The sequence below is a fragment of the Hippopotamus amphibius genome, chromosome 2, assembly GCF_030028045.1.
Source record: "Hippopotamus amphibius kiboko isolate mHipAmp2 chromosome 2, mHipAmp2.hap2, whole genome shotgun sequence".
NCBI classification, from domain to species: domain Eukaryota; kingdom Metazoa; phylum Chordata; class Mammalia; order Artiodactyla; family Hippopotamidae; genus Hippopotamus; species Hippopotamus amphibius.
Genome location: NC_080187.1, coordinates 203,944,878 through 203,968,439, shown reverse-complemented (window position 1 = coordinate 203,968,439; position 23,562 = coordinate 203,944,878). Strand labels below are relative to the sequence as shown.

Genomic DNA, 23,562 nt, shown 5'->3' with positions numbered 1-23,562 from the left:
GGACCCCACCACTGCCCTTTTCATAGGGTTCCAGATTGTCTCGTCTCTGGTCTGTCTCAACCTGGAGCTCCTTGAGGGCATGGACTGCCCTCTCCTGCTGGCACCCCTAGCACCTTGCACAGGGCATCCAGTAGATTAATAGTAAGGAACCCGAGGGAAGAGGGAGAAAGATGTTTTACAGAGGCCTCTGTAGGTAACTAGACAAACAATAATAAGAGTTTGGGGAGGGGGACGAGTACGAGTGGACTTTTCCTCCCCCCCGAGTCCAGCATAACTCGGTCATTTCACATTCAGGACTATCATAAAGATAAAGAAGAAACACTCGACAGTCTTCCCAGGGGCCCAGCCCACGTGAACAACCAGGCTTCCCCATCAATCAGTCCGACAGCAGCCGAGAGACAGAATGAGACTGGAAGGTGCTCCTTGTCCTCTTCCTCGTGCCTTCCTGCTCTGCTTGCAGAGCTGCCTTTTCTACCTTTCTCCCTTTTCTCTACTGCGCTTGAAGTTCTCCACTGATTCTGGGATGCAGTTCAAATCTCCTACCCTGGGGAGAGGTCCCACACACTCAGACTCCCTGACTCACCGGAGCCACAAACCAGTCCCCAGCGTGCGTCTGGTGTCTGGGATTCTCCTCCCTGCCCCACCACATCCTGCCTTCTACTCACCCACTTTGGGGTCTGTCCTCAAGCCATTCCTTCCAGGAAATCCCAACCCCCTCATCTGATATCAATATACCTCCCCTAAAACCCAGATCACATGCCCCCAAGCCTCCAGAAGACCCCCCTGAGCCTCCCAATCAAAATTAGTCTTTCCTTCCCTGTACATGACAGAGGCTTTTGTCCTGCTGCGAGACAACGCACAACCAGAGGGTTAGCGTCTGTGTACCTTTCACACTCCCTAGACTGAGTTCCTGGCAGGCAAGAATGCAATGTAGGGAACACAGATAAAGGTGGTGCAAACAGTGAAGACACTTGGCAAACAGTCAAAACCCGGATACTATGAAATGCCTATGCCTTAAAGATTCTTGTGGGTTTCAGGATGCCAAACAGCCTGAACAAGGGTTTTGGGGGTTTGTTTGGGCACACTCCAGTAACTCAACTTCTCAATCACATTAGTCTATAAGTTTAGGCTCTATTTCCCAAGGGCCAAACAACTAGACTTCCTTAGCAAACTCAAGTGTTCCTCTGGGGCCTACCAAAAAAGCCTGCAACTTCGAAATGCACAGGCAAACCCTTCTTTATAAAGGACACAGCTTCTCCATAAGTAGCATTATTAAAGGAACTGAATTTATAAACTCACTCTCGAGGCATAGATTTCTTTTGAGACAGATCAACCCACACGCTTTTTCTTCTGATTCACTGAATGTGTTGTGTGGATCTAGAATTCAGACAGTTCCCTAGGTCAGAAAATCCACTCGCTTGTGAACCATGTTCATAATGCTGGTCTCAGATGAGAAGTCTGCTTACATACTCCAAATAATGTAAGGAACAATATTTGACCCCAGTCGAGAAGCCTCTGGAATCTTCCCTCTCCCACCCCCGACACAAATGTTTCTCATTTGGTCCAAAGCTCTGTTTCAATTACATGCCAAGAAAAGACAAAGAAAAGCCCACTACCACCCACTCCTGCTTTCATGAAAACATTATAAATTATCTTTATTACGTCATATAGTTAAGTGGCCTCACAGAAGGTAATGCTGACAAATGGTTACAGGAGCCGTTTTCTCAAGAACCGCTTTGTTCACAGGTGTTCCCCTGCTTGTCTACCAGGCAGTGACCTTTCTCCTCTCCAGAAAACAGAGAACACGGAGATGGGCGTCGTGTCTGAAGCCTTTGACGTTCGTTTCTAAAAGGACTGTAGTGAATACCAACATAAAAAACAGCTTCTGTGTAACACTAATTTCAGCAACAAAAGTTGAGTGAACAGCGTGTCCTAATAGTCCGACTTTCCCCGGCTGAGTCAATCCCGGCTGTGAGAACGCAGGTCAACAGCTTTAACTTCCACCTAGAGCCCACAGGCCAACTCCCTTGTCACCATTCAGCAAGAGGCATTTCAAAAGAAATTCAAATCAGCATGCTCTCTTCTCTGGCACGTTTCTTAGATTAAGTAAATCTTAAGTGTTAAACTCTGAGGGTCCCACAACAGCACCAGACCCATCCTCTTTACAGTTCTGGTTACAGGCTCACACTCCAGAATGGAAGCCAACGCTTTCCCGTTTAAACCAAAAAGGAAGGAAGGAAAATGTGAAGTACCTGAATTCTTAAAGGCTAGACAATCTTTATTATTATTGTCTATTCTTCCCAAGGTCCTCTCTGGTGATCAGTATGAACTTACCCAAGATTCTACACCAGAGGTCTATCTTTTTTATTCCAACCATAAATTTTAGATGTGGAAGGAACCTTGGAGATTCCTGTGCCCCTGGCTTATCAAACTCTCCTGCCAGAATTCCACCAGACAAAAGAAGATGGGCCACCAGCACTGGGAAGCCATTCACAGCAAGCATGAGGTTTTGTTCATTTTGTTCAAGTTCTATATCCTAGCTTCAATGCTTATCATGCAGATTTATTCAGTATATGCATGCTGAACTACCTCTGGTCTTACAAATTCCCTGAGTAAAATTAAGGCTCCAGTAAGCGTCTTAGGTTGATCCTGTGGTTTCATACACCCAGGCTAGGTTCACCCCCCGGCACCTCACCCTGGTCCAGGAAGCAGAAACCTTGGCTCTGTCCTTCCTCCTGCAAACAAGGAACCTGCTGCCCAAATATCTGATGACCTGATGGAGAGAGCTGGAGGTAGCCCCAAGTACGGAACCCAGGTCTCCAGCCTCTCAGGCTGGAGCTCTTCACCGCTTGGCATCCAACAATTCACAGCCACCCAAAGCCAATCCTTAACTTATAAGGTCATGGTCCACTTTAAAATCTGCCCATACATCTGCTCTATATTCAGGCAGCTTTACGTTGCTGAGTGTTCTCTTCCGAGCTCACCCCAAGGCTCACAAAATGGGAGCCTGATTTTTCAAGGGTTTCAGATTACCAAAATCTCCTTGGCCTTTGGAATATTTTGACTTCTCGCCCACTCATAGTACATGTTGTCCCCATTGATTCCCACTAGCTAAAATTAAAAGTACAAGCTGCTTCGTGAAGACGAGTCATCCGCGTTCAAAATCTAAAAAGAAAACCAGATCACATCTACTCAAGGGAAAAGTGTCATCCCAAGAACAATGCCATTCATTTCAGAACCATGCTGGCCACGTTCCTATAAATGGCCTCGGAGCCAGTGTTATCTCCTCTCAGAGCCGAAGTCAACACGTTGGCTGTGTATTTCACAATTCAAAGCACAAGGGGAAAGGGTCCATACCAATCTGAAAGTTGTATCTATGAACTCCAAGCAGCATCATATGCCTCTAAAGCAACGGTCCTCCCCAGGGCGCGATTTTACCCCCTCAAGGGGACATTTGGGGATACCTGGAGACATCTTCGGCTGTCACAGTTTAAGCGGGAGGGAGTGGTGCCACCACTCTCTCGTGGGTGGAGGCCAGGGATGGCACGAAACGTCCTTTGATGCACAGGATGGCCCCCACACAAAGACTCACCAAGCCCAAAATGTGACGGGTGCTGAGGTTGAGAACACGTACCTAAAGTACAGGAAGAACACGAGGGTGACGTCACGAGTCCTGCTTCTTCCCCGGTGGGCTGCTTGGTCTGAACATAGCACCTGAATTCCTGGGTCTCCGGCTCATTATCACTAAACAAAGAGGCTGGCCTGACTCTGCAACCTCAACACTGGACTCAAACGTTACTTCCGAGAGCCTTCCAGCATGGCAGCTCGCCAAGGCTGCAGCTACAGTCTCTCACCCTAACACCCTTGATCAGGGGCATTTCCCACCAGGCCTCTCTCAGGCCCATCACATTTCCCCTGGAAGGAGGAGCAATGCCGAAAGTAACCGGTTTCTCAGTATCACCACCCATCACACAAGTCCCCAGTGACCTCCCACTTCACAGAAATGAAAAGCAGAGAGTTCCTGGACACAACCTCCTTGGAACTGTGAAACAATTCGATGTAGTCAATAAACTAAGGACAGACATGTAAACTTCATATTGAATTCTACAGTCTGTTTTGCAAAAATGCCTAAGCAAAAAAAGAGGGGAAAAGTTTCATAACCAAATTAAAAAGAAAATAGCATGGCTGCAATTGCACTCAATGATGTAGAAGGGTTTTTTGCATTTTCATGGTACTTGGCAACCTTCAATCAGCCCACTGCCCTGACTTAGGGTGCAGACTCAGTATGAAGTCCTTGTTCTGTGGACAGAGAAAACATGCGACCACCTTCCCATTCTCAAGACCTTCTCTACTGGCTCTGGCTATATACACAACTCCCATGCAAGAGACCAGCTTAGCTGAGCGGCTGAGCCCCTCCATACACAATCCAATGTTATCTAAAACCACAGAACACAGGGATTGTTTTACAAGTAGAATTCTCACTTTCAGGAAAATGAACATAACTTGTCTGACGGGGAGGGAAGAGGATTAACATCTTAAACTGTCTCCATAAGTTCGTCACTGCTCTCTCTCTCTCTCTCAAAGAGGGCCAAAAAGTGAACCACTTGTCCAGTCATGTTGCTTAGGAATTCCTTTGTCTCCATGATGCCCAAAGCCAAGGATTCTCCAGATCCCAAGCTGGGACACAGCAGCCAGATTAATGGGGAAAGTGGGAGAAGACACCCATTAAAGAAAAGAGGGAAGTGGAACTTCTAAGACTAAAACACAATGGCACACAGCCCTGCTAAACGCTGAAGGGCTTTAACACATTTCATTCGCCTCAAAAAACAAACAAACCAACAGTCACCACAAGTTTTCCAGTACATCCATCGACCATAAAGCAAACGAGAGGAAATCCAAAAATCATTTAAAGAGGAAAAACAAAAGCTAGTGAAAACTCTACAGATGGCAACAGAGGGTTAATGTCTTGGGGCAAGGCTTCCTCTCAGCAAGTACAAATCCGAAATCATAATAAAGATGCTGAAGGATTTAGTCACGAGCCCTCCCCTCGGCCATCAGAAGGAATGGCAAAAATGCAGAATGAGCGCTGGAAGCCAGAACATTTCATTTTCTTTCTAACTGTGCAAAGAATTTGCATTCAAAATGAGCGTTTCATCAGCGCTTCCAAGAAGCGCTTGATATTTGGCTGCTAAGAAGAATAAAAGTGGTCCTCCACAACACCAAATTTCTAATTATTTAATTGCAACAGAAGTATCTGGGTTCCCTGATAGACTAAAGAACACTTGTAGCTAATTACATCTTCCCAGCCAGGTGTAACTTAAAATACAGTCAAATCCAGACAACTCTTAAAATACAGTCAAATCACATTACCAAAAAGTAACAAGGATACTTCCTGGGGACTAAACACCCCATAAATCAAACTTTACTCTCTATGTAATTTCGCCTTTACAGGGAAAGTAGTGTCAAAGAAATAAAGATTTGTATGAGAACTAAAGAAAAAACCATTAGGAAAGCGGAAGGCATCTTCTCTTGAGCAGCTAAGTGCTGAACGCCCACTGTGAGAAGGATGGGGTACTGGAGAAGGATGGAGGCGGCGGGACCCAGTGGCAGGAAAACCCAGGAGTAGTGCCCCCCCCACCCCCGCCCAGCCAGGAAGGGGACCGCTGATACTCACAGAACCTGTAAGTTAACAGCCCTGGTTCTCAGCAGCCCTATCCGAAACACACAACTGACATTTTGCTTTTGTGAGGAAGGAAGGGTAGAAGGGAGGGATGCAGGGGGCAACACCAGAGAGCGCCTCACAATTCCTCCGCCCCCAGAAGCGGGGTCAGAAAGAGGGCATGTCCGTGGGTGACTTTAACCTCCTTCCCTAAGAAGGGCCGTTTTCAGCAGTTTATTAAATGCAGAAGAGGTTTTATCTTCTTTACTCACTAGTAACATTGGAGGGTTGAAAGAAATACTAGAAAAATATTAATACAAGTTCCAAAAAGGGTCACCAGAGCCGTGGGGCTGGGGGGAGACCAGAGCACCCCTGCTCCGAAGGGGAATAAACGGGGCTCTTGTGGTCGCAGGCATCAGCCGAACTGAACAACCCAGAGGGAATTCTTGGGAGTCTGAAGCTGTTTCGGGTATCCTTCCACATCGTCCTCCTTGTGGGGGCGGCCGCTCTGTGGTCAGGATAGCTTTTCACCAGAGCGAGAAGATTTCCTAACAAGGGCATTTTAATTAAAGATGAGCCACAAGGCAATGCAAGAGGGAAAGAGCCATCGGCAGGAGATGCTGTCCAGCCTGCAGCCTCCATGTGGTTCCCGTTCCCACCAGGGCCTCGCACCAGGCTGACTTTGAATTTGATAGGCCTGGCCCTGGACAGGAGGCCTGGACCACTGGTGAGAGCCACACCCACAGCTCGGGGCCATTTCCTGCCACTGCCTCTCTCATTATTTCAGCCTACTGCACTACCCCACCCTTCTCCCCCAAACCGAGGGTCTCCTCCAGCTAAGCAGGCTTCCCCAGCATCCCCGATGGGTGATACCTCTATCATCCATGCCTGGCCAACTCCCAGGCTGGACCATGAGGGTCCAGGAAGATGAGTCACTGGCTCAACACCAGGAACCCAACAGGTAGTGCTGGTTTCGAAAACAGACGGTCCTAACAACCCATGCAGCGACCAGCCACCTCCATGGCTTCCTTTAATTGGACCTCCCACGGGCCTTTTGGACTGAGGCCAAGGGCCAGCTGTGGACAGCTGATGCATGCCACCCAGGCCTCTTGTGGGGGCTTCTGTGGGACCAAAAATTCCAGCCCCACCGCCTCCTCCTCCTAACTCCTACAGTGTCCCAGGCCATTACCTCATCAGCTTGGATAGGGTCTAGCTAACATTTGGACTTCTCTGTGCTGACCAAGCCATTCTTCAGCCAGTAGCAATCTCCCTCAGAGCTTTTGCCCGTGTTCTTCCCTCTACATGGAGTATTCTGGCCCAGGTGGCTCACCTGGATGGCAGGCTTTCATCCTTCAAGTCGTAGCTTAAACGTCACCTCTCTATGGACTCATCCCAAATAACCACGCCCCAACGCTTGGCTCTCCCCTTACTAGCCCTCACTCCTCTTGCTCCTAGCTGTCACCCCAGGACTGGTGCAGAGCTTGGTCCACAGTGGATTCCCAGGCATGTGAACTCTCACTCCTCAGAATAAATCCATCCGTGTCAAAACGCACGTACAAGAATATTCACATCGGCTTGTTTGTAAGAGCCAAAATCTGGAAACTACCAAAATGTCCGTGAACAGAAGGACAGATGCTATGAATAAAAGGAACAAATACTAGACAATACTGGGAATGACAGGCCTACAACTCACATGACAGCGTGGAAGCATCTCACAACCATCACGCTGAACAAGAACAACCAGAAACAAGGACACACTTGCAGATTCCGTTTATAGAGAGTTCAAAGGCAGGAAAAGTCAAGTCAGGATAGTGACTACAGGAGGAGGTGAAGTCACTGTTGGGGGCATCTGGGATTCTGGCTACATTCTTTACTGATCTGGATGCAGGTTACACAGGTGTGCTGTTTATGAAACTTCATCGTGTTGTACATGTATGATTTCTGTTCTGTTTCAATGAAACTTCATCAAGAAAACATCTGAAATAAACATGGGATTTTTTTTCTTAAGAGAGCCAACTAAAGACCGTCCTGTCACAAGGCCCAGCAGCCTACACCCAGGCTTCCTCAGAAGGGGTGCTATGCGTATGCAATACCGGCCCCCCTCTACACACATCTGGCATGTTGTCCAGGTGCAGTGTGAATGCATCTAACGCTTCCTGAGGCTCAAACTCACCAGGACACACTGCTATCTGCGACAACATTCTCCCTCCTCGTAGTCCCAGAAGGGCAAGACTGGGTCCTAATATTAGTCCCTTTAGGTGGAAACAGGTGACAGGAGTCACGGCCTGCAGAGACGGAATGTTTGTGTCTCTCCCCAGAATCCATATGCTCAAATCCTAACCCCCAGTGGGATGGTATCAGGAGGTAGGGCATTTGGAAGGTGGTTAGGTCATGAAGATGGAGCCCTCGTGGATGGGATCAGCACCCTTACAAAAGGGGCCCCAGAGAGATCCCTAGCTCCTTCTACCATGTGAGGACTCAGCAAGAAAACAGCCAACTGTCTATGAACCAAGAAGCAGGCTCTCACGAGACAGCAAATCTGTCAGCGGCTTGATCCTAGACTTCCCAGCCTCCAGAACAGTGATACAAATTTCCGTTGTTTACAAGCCACCCAGTCTGTGGCACTGCTGGAGCAGCCCACATGGACTAAGACACATTCCCCGACAGTTACAGCACGTGGGCAGGCACATGAGGCCACAACCCTGCTAGAAGTCAATGGGCTGAGGCCCTGGGTCACACCAGAAGAATACCAAGCACGGGTCACCTGCTGTCTTTCTAGTAATTTCCTCTTTTTTTTTTTTTTAAAGCTTTTCATTGGAATATAATTGCTTTACGCTGTCGTGCCAGTTTCTGCTGTACAACAAAGTGAATCAGCTGTATTTATACATATATCCCCATATCCCCTCCCTCCCGTGACTCCTTCCCACCCTCCCTATCCCAGCCCTCTAAGTCATCACCCATCATCGAGTTGATCTCCCTGTGTTATGCAGCAGCTTCCCACTAGCTATCTATTTTACATTTGGTAGTATATATATGTCAATGCTACTCTCTTACTTCGTCCCAGCTTCCCCTTCGCCCCGTCCCCCGTGTCCTCAAGTCTATTCTCTACATCTGCATCTTTATTCTTCCCCTGTCCCTGGGTTCATCATTGATCATTTGAGGGAAACTCCTCTCAGGCAGGGAAAAAACCCCAATGAGTAACAGAGCAGTGGCCCCTCGGCTCAGTCCAAAGCTTAGGAGCAGAGACAGCTAAATGGCCCCAGGCCAACTATGATTTGGAGGACACACGGCTAGGACAGAATCAGAGAGAGGAGAAAATAGAATTGAGCCCACCCAGGACACCTACGGAGACTCAACCCGCTGTCCGTGACAGGTCCGCATGTTCAGGGGCCCAAACCACAAATATTAGTCGGATCATGGTCCCACTGCCAACCTGCAAACCAGAAGTTCACACTCAACTTGCCCAGCATACACGTGCACATTCACTCACACACATCCACACACGCACACCCCCACCTCAAACGCGCATCAACCTCACTCTGTTGAAAATTAACCTCCCAGGATAGTCCAGGCTTGAGGACGAGTAGAAAGGTATACAGTTACTGATTTATAAAATACATCCCCTTTCTGAATGAAGTACATTCTTATTTTGTCATCCTATCTGTGTGTCTGCCCTGGAAAGGTAGAAAGCGCAGATCAATTGATCTCCACCTTAATGTTTTTTTTAAACCAGGCCCACTGGTTTCCGAATGTAGCCTGTGCCGTGTGAACGAGCAGACCCCTAGGATGGGGGTTTCACTACCACGGCCCCCCGTCAGGTCCACGTGTCACGAGGAAGTTGGAATGGGAGCGGAGGGGCAGTAAGAAACTGCCTGGCTGAGCAGGTCTGGGCCTGCGCCTGGACCCCTCAGCCCTGCGTCACACTCACCTTTCTTAATGGTGTGGAACCCCTCCCCCACCCAGGGGTTTGGGAGACGCTCCAGGAACAGTACAGACAACCCAGGACCAGCCAGACACGGCTCTTTATTGACAATGAACCGTGTGGCGTTTCTCATTAGGCCCAGCTCAGAAGGAGAAATTAGAATCACAGAAGGACCCAGGTCCCCAGGGCGACAGGGATTGCAAACGTGCCAGTTCTAATTCCCGTCTCAAGGAATGAGGGGAGGCGCAGAGGGCGACCCTGCCGAAGCCTCGGCACAGAGAGAAAGTGGAAGGAGGCCCAGGCACAAGAGCAAGCTTTGTCCCCCGTCGCCATCCCCAGGGGAGCCCCTGCCCAGCGGCGATGCCAGCAGAGCCGCAACAGAGCTGGCCCGGGAGCTGCCGGGAATAAAGACCCCATTGTTGCGTCCTGTGAGGTTTCCAAAGCCCAAGAAACAGGAGCCAAGGCCTGACAACTGTTGGGGAGGTGCAGCGGGTCTGACCTGTCTCACTGCCATCATCTGAGGACACATGTTACTGGTCTTCCGGCAAACCTGCCTCCCCACAATGGCTATTTACACCAGGACAGGTAGCTCGAGTCATGACAGGCCACATGAAAGCACAGGACAACAGGGACTCCGTCCTGAGCGTGCAAAGCCATAGGTGACAAATAAGAGACACTGGCCAAAAGCGAGCAGAGACGGGGGCCAAACGGGCCACCCTCCCTACAACCCACCGGGGCTCCTCCACCTGGCAACGGGCCCCCACACATCTTCCCTGTGTCAAGTCCCTCGGCTTGTCACGGCCTTATCAGCTAGAGATGGTGAAAGTGCCAACACACACCAGCCAGCTTCCTGCCGCTCCACATCCCATACCCCTCCATCCCAGCAGGATCCCTCCTTGGGCAGGGCCACTTTCCCAGGGAGGCGGCTCGTCTGAAAAGGCTCTTCTGCCAGTAAGGCTCAGACCCCCGAGTAAGACAGGGCACAGCTCCCCTGCGCAGGCATCCGCCCCTGTCTTAAAGAATTTGCAGCTCAAAAGTCCCCTGGAAACCCCAAGGAGATCCCCCTTTACTAAGGGTAGACAGCGCATGGACAAGCTAAACAGCTTGTCAAACACTCAGGTTTTAAGATTTAGTTTGCAAGCATGATTTCCTACTGTCAAATCCTCTCCTGCCCTGAACCCCTATCCCACAGCCTAATGCTAGAAGGTCAAGGAGCCCTGTATGCCCTCATTCCTGCCAGAGGGCAGCAGGAGGGACAGAGCTAGAGAGAACCCGGGCAGTGAGACCCTGTTCCAGACGATACCCTGGGGCAATGCCTAGCCCAGGAACAGAAATGGCCATACATGTCTGTACTTTCGGTCGCCCAGGGAGCTCAGAGCCTCTGAAAGCACACTGACTATGTGATAAGCCCTCGTACCCATCCGCAACCACTGGGAATCTAAAATTAGCCAGAAAAAGCATGCACTCAGCCCCCAGTCTCCTACACCGCACCTGATAAGTGTCACTACCTCTGGCAATGACTTGTCTCGGGGAGTGCTATAAATACCACCTGAGCCGACCCAATGTGAATTATGAATACCAGGAATAGTTTCAGGGTTTCCAGGCACTGGCTATGTGACAAGGGTGTCAAATTCAAAGTCGCCTGTGCAAGACGCAGACCCAGAGAACACACAAATCCCTTCGACCCTGCCCTGCCTTCTAAACCATGGAGAGGATCCCTCCAGCACAGCCGCCTCCCGTGTGGCTGAAACTGCTGCCGCCGCCGCCGCCACCACCACTCTAGAAATCCAATGAGATGATTTTCACCTCTTGTCAAATTGCTAGATGTATGAGACTCGGGAACATAAGTAGTTTCAAGTTATAGACAAAGACAGGCAGGGTTTTAGCCTTCTTAGATATGTAAATCTCACTCAGAGCCTTTAAGGGATGAGGACCTTGCAAACAGAGGGTAGAGGGGAAGCAGATATCAACTGGATGACCCTAGGCGGTTACTGTCTCCCCTGCACTTTGCATCCCCAGGGTGCTTAATGGATGTCTGTGGAATGATCTTCAGTTTGGGGGCTTTCAGAGGTTCACAACTGCAGAACCCTAACCCCCAGGAGCTGGGCTGGCTACACAGGCACAGATAAGGGAGCTTGCGGAAGAGCAGAAACCCAGCCAGGACATCCTGGATCGTGTGAGAGATCAAGCCCTCAGCATAGGGAGCTGGTGGGGGGTGGGGACTGGGCTCAGAGGACAGAAGCCCAGGGATGTAGATACACATCCACACAGGAAACAGGAGCGATGGTGGAGAAGGAGAAGGCGGATCGAGGCAGTAAGGAGTCCCAAAGGCAAAAGGGAGAGAGCGTATTAAGAGAAAAGGACAAAAAACAGCAAAATGTGAAGGGCAGCCCAGGATCAAGCTGCGAGAACTGGCCCCGGAAGGGTTGGTGGAGGTCTTCCAGGATGCCGTTCTGCTCAGTGATAGCTGTGGAAGTTGAGGAGCAGGGGCAAGAGGTATAAGTTACTTGTTTCTAAAGTTTGTCAACTGACATCTAACTTGACACTATGCTAGCGGTGAAAAGAAAAATAATCACACCCCATCAGTTTACAGCCCCAGCCTTTTGACAACCTTTGTGCTACCTGAGTTTCTCCCCACTGTGTCTCCCCACCTTCTCCTCTTTGTTCCCTCCATCGTCTCTCCCTTCCAGAGCGCCCTCCCATCTGCTTTCCAACGCCTTACAGCACTTCCAAGGCTCAGCTGAGGCTGCACCCCCAGGAACCCTTCTACGCTCCCCAGCCTCTCATCACTTCCCCTCCCTGTTGGGTACCACTGTCCTGACCTGCAAATGGCAGCGACTGTGTGTCCCCCTCTCATCATAAACTCCTGCAGGCAGAGTCCAGGTCTCACTGCATCCATATTTCTCTCGGCAGGTGCCGTAATCCTTTGCCCATGAGAGACCCTCCAAAAAGAGCAGTAAATAAGAGTTTTCTTTAAAACCAGTTCTTTTTCTCCCTCCTTTGCTCAGATTCTTTGTGCCCACATACCATCCCGATGTCAAAGATTTCCCCAGCACGTTTGATTCTATCAGCCCCTCAGGAAGGACAGGAGCAGGCAATGAATCTATCTAAGGGACTGGAGCTGGGGGGTGGAGGAAGAGAAGACAAGATGCTAGAGTTTCTCTCTTCTCTCTCCCAAGCCCCTACCCCCATCCCACGTGGTCAGCGGAAGCCAAGGTCTTGGGAAGAATGCTCTGGAAGCATCTCTTCAAACCTTTATCCCAAGGAGTTCAGTCCTTACTAGGCTACCCTGGGTCATTCTTTCTCTGAAGGGCTGAAATAAAGGAAGCCAGGGGACTTCCCTGGTGGTCCAGTGGTTAAGACTCTGCACTTCCACTGCAGGGGGCACAGGTTCAATCCCTGGTCGGGGAACTAAATCCCACACACCACGTGGTGTGGCCAAAAAATTTAAAAAATAAAACAAAATAAAGGAAGCCAACCTTTCAGAGTCTGAGCTAAACTAAAGACCTGGACTCAGAGACTTCCCTGGTGGTGCAGTGGTTAAGAATCCACCTGCCAATGCAGGGGACAGGAGTTCAATCCCTGGTCCAGGAAGATCCCACATGCATAAAGCAACTAAGCCCATGTGCCACAACTACTGAGCCTGTGTGCCACAACTACTGAAGCCTGAGCATCGAGAGCCCATGTTCCACAACAAAAGAAGCCACCACAATGAAGAGTATCCCCTGCTGGCTGCAATTAGAGAAAGCCCACACGCAGCAACCAAGACCCAATGCAGCCAAAATAGAGACACAGATGTAGAGAACAAACACATGGACACCAAGTGGGGAAAATGGGGAGGGTTGGGGGGGAATGAACTGGGAGATTGGGACACCAAATTGTATGCTCTAAATATATGCAGTTTATTGTATGTTAACTGTATCTCAATAAAAGTTCTAAAAAAAAATTAATAAGTAAAAATAAATTTATTAAAAAAAAAAAAAAAAGACCTGCACTTAAATGCTCAGAACAAAACCCCTTTCCTGTCCAAGCCCTGCCCTCCCAGGGTCCAGATGAGGTCCCACAGAAGTGAGCCCGTGGAGGCAGTGGGCCAGATGCAGCCCAACTTTTGAAGCACTTGCCCTGAGCAACGAGAGGCCCTGAGCCTAACAACCAGACCTAAAAATGATCCCACACCCAATGAAGGTATCCCCACCTGCGGTCTCCAAGTTCCCACCAAGGCTCCTGGCCAGAGAACCTGCAGAAGCAGGAGACAGCCCCCCACCCCACACCAGGTGCCACTAACCCCAGCCAATCACACTCCTCCAGGGAGCCTGGAAGCTGCACACACAGCACATGAAAATGTCAAGGCCTAGCCTCCCCCACGTGTGGGGGCAGCTGTGGAAGCTCACTCTTGGGGTCCCAAAGGCCTCCCTTCTGTCTTCCATTTCTGCCTCCCTCGGGCACCAACACTCCCTCGCGGACCGCTCTATAAACTGACATCAGTGGGAAGGAAACATCCGGACTACAATCACAGTTGAGTCATTAACCAGGGCACAGTCCCTCGGGAAAGAAAAAGGCCAAAATGAGCCACACCTTGCTAGGGCTTGGACACCCCAAAATAAAGAGCGTGTGCCTTTGCCGTGAACAAAGTATCATGTACACCCATGTCCTGGAAGTCTCAGGAGCCCTTTTCAGAAGCAGCCCCCTCAGCTCACCCACGGGCTGCTGGGGGCCTGTGACTGCACCTGTGGGTGGGCCTGGTCCCAGGGAGAAGAGCACCAAACACTGATTTTCTCCACCTACCCACCAACAGCCCAGGAAGGGCTCACACTGTTTACAAACCTTGAAAACTATTATTTTCTGTCCTCTACAACACCGGCGAGAAAGCAAACCAGCCCCAGGAATCTAAATCCGAGAGGGAGGGCGTAAGTGCAAACAGCCACACAGAAAACACACAGAAAGGAGGATGCAGCGCCAGCCTGACTCACGCAGAGTGAACCGTCAGCATCAGGGACATTTTTGTTGAATTCTTACACAGAAGGCGGACTCCACGTACCACCAAAGAGAAGCAACCTGAGGACAGTTGACTGTTAAACAGGGAGGGACAAGAGGGAAACTCGGAGCCAAGCGTGCATTTTTCACACTATATAAAACCGCCTCTCTGCAGCTGGCTCCATCCGTCAGCAAGAGAAGCCACGGCCGGGGCAGGCGTGCAGCGTGCTCTGGGGAAGCCCTCAAAGCACCCTCTCCCTCATACCTGCAAAACTGGCAGGTATCCTAACACCTGCACAGGAATAATGAACAACCGTAGATGAGACCTCCTACTTTTGGCACCTGCCATGCACACGTTGTATTTTCATCAGCAATAGGTACTTTCTGCCTCTCTATCTACAGACACAATAGACAGGAGCCTATGCTATTACTATCAAAATCCTACTTTGAGGATTCAAGTTTTTAATATTTTATCAAAAGTAAGTGGTCCAGTGGCTAAGACTCTGCACTCCCAATGCAGGGAGCCCGGGTTTGATCCCTGGTCAGGGAACTAGATCCCATATGCCGCAACGATGAGTTCCCATGCCACAACTAAAGATCCCACACACCGCAACGAAGATCCCGCTGGCCACAACTAAAACCGGTGCAGTCAAATAAATAAACAAACAAATATTAAAAAAAAAAAAAAAAGTAAGTTGACAATGCCAAATCACCTCTCCCCTACCATCGCATCTACCCATCTCCTGAGATCTTTCTACCCAACTATCTGACCTTTTACCCAAGAACCACTTAGTGTTCACCACTGGGGTTGTCTAGATTTGGCAAACAAAAATACAGGCTATTTGGTTCAATGTGAATTTCATAGAAACCACAAATAATTCCTTAATACAAGTATGTCCCGTGCAATATTCACAACAGACTTCTAATAAAATTATTCACTGTTTATCTGAGACTTGAATTCAGCTGGGCAGCCCGCACTGTATCTGGCAACCCTAGGTTGACATTCTAGAGAAAACACTGAAGCCTGAGAACAGCTGGAAGCAAACTTTGGGAGCCCCCAGCTGTCGGCTCATTCCACAGAGGATTAGCTGAAGCGGTACACTGGCCTTGCCTCTGTGGACCACAAGGACAGGCAGAGGGATGGGGGGACAGTCTCTACCGGAGAGAAAAGTCAAGACCATTCTCCATCACTTAGAGGGCTTACTGAAAATATCAACACAGGAAAATGCGAACTTAAACACACACGCCAGACACAGAAGGACAAATATTTTATAATTCTACTTATATGAGGTACCTAGATCTGTAGAGACTGGAAGCAGAATGCTGGTTGCCAGGGGCTGAGGGGAAGGGGAGAATGAGGAGTTACTGTTTAGTGGGTACAGAGTTCCGGTTTGATGAAAAAGTTCTGGAAATGGATAGTGCTGATGGTTGCGTGACTGTGAATGCACTTGCTGCCGCTGAATTGTACACGTAAGTGGCTGAAGTGCTCGATTTTATATCATGTATATCTTACAACTTTTTTTTAAACTAGGCAATTTTCTCTTCATTTCCAGCTTAGCTAGGTTTTTCCCTTCCCTTATGTCTAATTCATCTCTAACTTCATGGAATAGATTTTCGCTGCGAAGAATCTCAACAGTTTACAAAGAAATCACATCACTGAGACACGGATGAAAATCAAGACCAGGAGGAGATTAACTTCTCAGGAGCCTGGTCCTTACACCCACGTGGTGTCATCCATCCAGGCCTCCCAAGTCCCTGCAGAAGCACCCTCCCCGCTGCACTTGTCCTTCTCCCCCGGTGTTCTAAGGGCCTTGTCATCATCCTATGCTCGGCTTTCAACAGGCTCTAGACACCTTCTAGGAAGAGAACTCAAGGGAGTCACGAAAGCTCATCTCTGCGGGCAGCAAGGAGGCCTCCGGACTGGTGAAAGTGAGGGATCGTAGACCCCACACCTTCTCTGCAGTTGGCACTCTTCTCTTTTCTGAAAGAGCAACCAGGACTTGAGGCTCTGAACTCAACTTTAGGTAAACGAAAAAGCCAAAAATGGGTGAAAGCCAGTGAAGGTTCAGAGAAAAACCAAGTTTGAGCCCTTTGGGACCAGGAAAGGGATCCTTCCCATCAGTTCACACAATGACGTCATACACGTATGCACCCCGACTCTGGAGGCTATAGACCAGGGGTCACTTCAAACAAACTTCTGGTATAAAGCTGCAGGTCACCTGCCTTGGACGGGTTAGACAAAACAAGATTTGGGGACTTCAGAAATGGATCTGATATGTACAGTTAAAAAATAAAACCCAGACAGAGTCAAGGGCTAGAAAATATTCTCAAAGCCCATGAACCTGTGAAAGGGTCCAAAGTTTGGCTAGAGACAGGAGGGAGGCTCCCCTACTCAGCCTTGGTCAGTCCTCAGCCCGGTCATCAGGGCTGCATAGACTCCTCCCCTAAGGAACCTGGATTCTGCTCAGCTCTTACCTGCCCAATCTCACCCTGACCTGGCCAGCTGGCTAGGCACCCACAATAACCCCTCACACCCCACAGCAGAGTCCACACGGGTGGCTCTGAAGCAGAGTACCTCCCTGAGCCTCAGAATCACACCAAGGATTCCTACTCCACCCCTACCCCACCCCATACCCAGATTCCACTCTCCGCCTACTGGAGGGTCCTGGGGTCACCAGGTTTGGCAGGTACCCCAGGCAATTCCAAAGGAAGGAAATCCTCAGACCACACACAAAACACAGAGGCAAGATTCAAGCTTTAAAAAAAAAAAAAGTTAGGACTATTTAATGATACATGAGAAAGCTCACAGTATAATGTTAGGTGGGGAAAAACGCTGAATACCCAACTTTATATCCTGGGGGTCTAAACTGAATATTTATATACATATTGAACTTGTTCCCACGGTAACGAAGAAATAATAATTCTTTCTTCTTTGAAGATGGTGATCTTGAGACACCATCAGCGTCTGAATCTGCCTGCTCACTCAGCTGTGCTCACCACATTCCAGTGCACCCAAGTGATGCCAGCTTCCTATCTCCTCACCATCTGGGAGTGGGATCTGGTATCAAAGGCAAGAGAGTGGTTACTGGGGAGAAGAAGGTTCCAGACCAGGGGTCTTTTCTGACTCAGAGCTGAAGCGTGAGGATTCCAAAGACACCCTGAGAGGTCAGCTGGGAAACTGGCTGGCCAGGGAAGAGATTCTGCAGGAGACAGTAGAAAACAACTTTAGAAAGGCGAGTTGGGGTTGAGCTACAGACACAACTGGGGCCACGGAAGGCTTGTGAACAGCAGTACATGATTAACTGGATTAACCACGTGGCAGAACTTGACAGGGACTCCAAATCCTTTCACAACCACGATAATGAAGAAACAGCAAGAAGGAGTGATTAAATCAGACACTACAGACCCACAATCATCCAATTACACACCTTTGACTATGAATATTAGGCCTGGACACCCAGCCACCTCCCAACTTTCTCTTGTCCTCACTATGCATAGCTGTGGCAGAGGTTCTTTTTCTCTTTGTTTTTGAAGGGAACTGGGCACTCCAGTGTCAGTGACTCTCAATACTGGACTGGTCCTGACACTGTGATTTCTCAACTCCCCTACCTTCTGCTGGCTCACCTGCTTTGCAAGCATCTACCTCAGCCACAAGGCTCCTGGAAGGGGAGGAAGGAATGAAAAGGAAGATGCCAGCATCAGGACCAAACTCTGGCACAGACCATCCTTCAGAAGCAAAGGATTCCAGTTATACACAAGACTTTCACAGACCCCTTCATGAGACACTACAGTACCAGACACCTCCACTTACAACCAACCGCGTGGCCCTCCTTCTTGAAGAGCTGGTCTATCTCTAAGGCTTCTCTTGGTAAGTTAAGCCACTTTATTTCAGGCCTTGAAAACTAATGCTCAATGACACACTATTTTTCCTACTGTCAAAAATTTAATACCCAGCATTCAGTATTTTATATTAAAATTGGTTATTTTTGCTACACATCAAAAGCCAGTTTTCCCCTAAAATGGCACAGCTTTAGTGCAGCCCAAGGGATGCAAAAGACACCACACCAAGGGATGCAAAAAGCAGCAGCCAGTTGCCCTGCAAAATTATGCCAATAATACCCTCTGTCCCTGAAGGAAGAAGCCCCCTAGACAAATAAAATAGAAGAAACTGAAAGCGAATGCTCCATCTTAGTCATCTGTTAATAGGATAAGTTGCAGTTTAACACTGTGAACTAGGTCAGAACTTGGGTTCTGGTATTGGGCTTTTAACGTACTTTCTTGCTTCATATTTGGAATAACAGATTGGTGAGTCTAGAGACTCCACCCTAAATTATTACTCCTAACAACCAAAGCTTATTTCTAATATTTTGTATCTCAGTTACAGAGCCTGCTGCCCTTAAAAAGATAAAATAAAATCTGATTAAAAATAAGCTGCACCATATGATTGAAACCTAAATGTCTTTTCTTGCAACGGATTTCAAGTGTTTCAGCCTTTAATCAGAAGTGGTCAACCTCTCATCTCTTTGTAACAAATAATTCCTCGCAGGCTTTAGACAAGAAACACATGACAGAGAAGGCACTAGAGGGAAGAGCAAACACACAACAGAACAAACCAAATGAAGACAAGAGGCCGCTCCCAGTCTGCCCACTGCAAGTCTGATTCTTCCCTCCCTGGATCGCTCTAATACGATCATGTATTCCTGTAACTACATTTGCAAATGAGTGACTCAATAACTGCTACCTAATTCTATCAAGATTTGGGATGAACTTGTTTGAGGGAAGCTATATGGAATTAGGGCCTTAACGACTGGGAACTCTGCTGTTCTTCACGGCTGTGAGCCTGTAGTCTACAGCACTGGGATCTCCCAAGCCCTCCCCAGGGCAACTCTGGACCCAAAGAGTGCAATGGAATCCAATATAAGGTGAATATATAGGCTCTGTGGGCCCAGCGCTTTTCAGTTCAACTCCTAAATCCATGGCCTTGGGGCAGGCTGAAAGTACAGATTCTTGGGCCGCTCTGGAGGATCCTCCATCCGTAGCCCTGGGGAGGGGCAGCCCTGGGTGACTCAGTGCAGCCAGTCCCTGGGCCAGCCTTAGTTCAGTCCTGGCTCGCTGTGGATAAGCAGTAGCCAAGCTCTATTTTGGTGCCAGGAGCCCCTCACAATAGCCTATTAGCAACGTATGAAGCTGGAAATCAGCTTGCTGATACTGGATATAGCAATAATAGAATGGCACTGGAGTGAGAGGTGGTAGGAAGTGAGTTCCCCTAAAACCCTCAGGGGATTTCAAACTTGAGAGGGGTTAATTCTGTTAGAGGAGCACTTCCAAGAAGGCCAACTGAGCCTGAGAGACTTTGAAGAAAGGGTTAGGGGCCCTCTGCCCTTCCTAGCACTTGTCTTGACAACTCAGCCCCAGGCTTTCTCCATGTATTTCCCTGGCCATCCAGCTTGAAGCCACCTCTCCCCACTTGAAACTCCTAATGTCTATCGTTAATACAATTGCCCAAATGGTATTTCATTCCATTAGTGAATAGTCCGTAATCTTCAAAGAAAATGAAGGGCTTCTTGGACAGCAAAGTCTGGGAAACCAAAGATTATGCAGTTGTACACTCATTATGGAGATAATGATTCTGAGGTCTTTAATAAACTATTTAATTTTATTTGACCTATTCTAAATGCAACTGACCTAGGAACTTATTTGTCAAGGAAAACCTACTACCATCTTGCAGAACTGAAAATCTACAGAAGATTTCAGGAAATGCTGAGCTATTCCGTTCATCCAATAAAAAACTGTCACGTCTTTTAGTTAACTATTTAAGTGACTTGAGTGGTTATTTAATCTTTGGTTCTTTAGCTCTGTATGCATTTGGGTATTACATTAAGTAGAACATTCCTCTGAGCTAGGATCATGTCTTACATGTCTTTGAATTTCCAGCAGTGCCCAGTCCACCCCCGTAGAGCAGAGATGCACTCAAGAAATTTTTTAAACTGTTAGATCTGATGTTATAAACCACATGTATCTTAGAATATACAATTTTTAGAACCTCAGATCATCAAGTAAGGTTGCATTCATACACTCTCTCTCTCACACACACATACTAAAGCCTAGAGATGTAAAACAGATTGTCCAAAGTCATAAAAAGTTAAAGAACCATGACAAGAACCAAGGTCTTTCAACTCCTTAAGCTAGTCTTCCTTCTGTAATTTAAAGAAGGCTTGGACTTCCCTGGCGGCGCAGTGGTTAAGAATCTGCCTGCCAATACAAGGGACACAGGTCTGAGCCCTGGTCCAGGAAGATCCCACATGCCATGGAGCAACTAAGCCCGTGTGCCACAACTACTGAGCCTGCACTCTAGAGCCTGCAATCCACAACTACTGAGCCCGCATGCTACAACTACTGAAGCCCACACGCCTAGAGCCCGTGCTCCACAACAAGAGGAGCCACAGCACTGAGAAGCCCACATACCTCAAAGAGTAGCCCCTACTCACCGCAACTAGAGAAAGCCCATGCGTAGCAACAAAGATCCAACACAGCAAATAAATTAATTAAATAAAACTTTAAAAAATAAAAAAATAATAAAAAATAAAGTCTTATCCTTCCAGGATCCAGCTGGTTTCTAGCAGGTAAAGGAATAAAGGGTCTTCCAGTGACTTGAATACCCCAGGGAGAATGATGCAAATCATACCAAGTATAAAAAAAAATTAAAACAAACAAACAAAAAAACCTCAAGAAATACTAGAGGTGCTAAAAAGAAGTTACTCAGTCTAGGAAGATTCCATAATGCTTATTCGAAGTTTAAGGCTTCAGTGCTCAGTATCAAGAGTAAGAAAAAGACTATGACATTTGCAATTTGTAGAGCTAAATAAGACACCTGACATTCTACTGGAACATCACATTAAGCATTTCAGTGTTTACTTCTTACAGAGCTACATTTACACATGTAAGGCCTGATTATAGTCAGACAAAAGCTACTTAAGGGTGTAAGAGTGTGTGTCTTTTGCACACATGTGCACATGCACGTGTGAATCTCTACTTGTTCCTAAAGATGTCCCGTGATGAAATCTAATACCTCTCATTCCTCCACTAGCCTTTAAGTAACATGGATTCAACCCTAGCATATATACATATGCACATCTACATACACACACACACACACACACACACACACATACGTATATATCAGAATCACTTGAGGGGCTGAGGGGAGAGTGCTGACGTCTAACGCAGAATCAAGACCTCCAAAGGTGGCAGTCTCAGCACTTTACAAAGCCCACAGGTGATGCTGACCCACAGGTACAGATGAGAACTACAGCTCCGGAAGCCTGGGGTCCGCTGTCTCATTTGCAGGCATTTCAACAGATCCAGTTCTACACCTAAAGGTCCATTCCTCCAGCAGTGCCTCTCCAACCCCTGGCCTCCCTAAGCCTGCCATTCTCGCTGCTGTCCCAGAATCCCTCAGTGCTTGGCCTGCACAGCTGACAGCAAGCATTCTCCTGGTAAGTCCAGGGCCACGATACAGGTAACTGTGATTTTGTTAAAGCATACATTGTGCTGCTTTGTACTTTTTAGTTCCTCACTAGGGCCCAGCAGTTCTCAGCCGATGCACAGACACTGCAGACGTCAGGCAATGCTGCACGAGCTAGCTCTGTTTCTACCCTTTCCGCCCCACTCAATAATGCATATTAAAAACCATACAAGGGAAAACAATCTTATTCCAGGAATCGCCTTGTTTCCGACTTTCCAGGAGATCATCCAAAAGTATAGTGCCTTAACCAGCAATTAGTAGCTAATTACTTGAACATGGCTCACAATTGATTATGACACAGTAGTGAGTTAGGACACTGGGGTTAAGAACTGGTGACTTAACTAGTCACTAATAGCCTTATGCTGGTGTTAGAAATGGAAACAAAGTAAAGAGGACTAAGAAATGATGGCTCTTTAGAAAGAAGAAATATCAATTGATTTAAAATCTTCAAAGTCTACATTATTGCGTTTAATGGGATAAATTACTGACTGTGGGAATAGTCTTCACAAATCTGATAAATCACAAAAGCTCCAAGACAATGGCCTTATAAAAATCTAAAGACTACTATTAGGGAATTCCTCGGCAGTCCAGTGGTTAAGACTCAGCGCTTTCACTGTTGGGGCCCAGGTTCAGTCCTTGGTTGGGGAACTAAGATTCTGCAAGCCACGCAGCACAGCCCAAAAAATAAATAAATAAAATTTAAAAAAATAAAGACTACTATCACTATGCTTCCTTTGTGGAACTTATCCCTTACATTATCATCAAGAACGACACCATCCACAGGGCTGAGCCATCTGAAGGCTCAGTCCACATCGGCTTTGTCACCTCCATGGACACAGCAAAGGTAACCAACAATCTCATGTCATTCAAGACAAAGGCCATTTCTCAGATGCCCTCATCCTGTCCTCTCAGCAGCACCTAGAATTCCTAACCTCACTCACCTCCTCCACACCCTCCTCCCACCCCAGTGTTCCTCCTCCTTCTCTGGCTACACCTTCCTAGTCTCCCCTGCAGGTTCACCCTGGTCCACCACAGCATTAACTGTGAAGGTCCCTCCCAGGCTCACATCAGTAGGCACTCAAAGGTTTCTTGGATGAATGGTGAATTCTGTTCACAATGATGGATAAAGTGCTAGAAACCACATGCCCATGTTACAGGCACCCTACAGAATGATCCCCGGCCTCACCAACCAGCAAGCTGAACAGGAAAAGTGAGGGTTGTAGGTTCATACCCTACCCTCTGCTCCTCCAGATGCTCCTTAATCTTTTTGTTTCAGGTTTAGGAACTTGAGATGATTTTGATTAGGTCTCTTTTGAGGTAGTGGGGAATAAAAATTGCTGCATAAGAAAATAAATACTCCTTTATAGGTTTAATAAAGAGCTCATTCATAACTCAACATATTTTCCTTTTGCCCAAGTTTTAACATTTTAACAAAGAATGCAGAACTTTCACCAATAAAGGTCACTGTCCAACAGAAATTGT

General features: G+C 47.8%; 1 protein-coding gene and 1 pseudogene across 2 annotated transcripts in view; one reads left to right on the top strand and one right to left on the bottom strand.

The window, feature by feature from the left end:
* Positions 1–23,562, bottom strand: part of TLN2 (talin 2) — a 452,015-nt gene that overhangs the window by 376,948 nt on the left and 51,505 nt on the right. The window lies entirely within an intron of this gene.
* LOC130844700 (tigger transposable element-derived protein 1-like) overlaps positions 11,865–23,562 on the top strand; it is a 53,181-nt pseudogene continuing 41,483 nt past the window's right edge.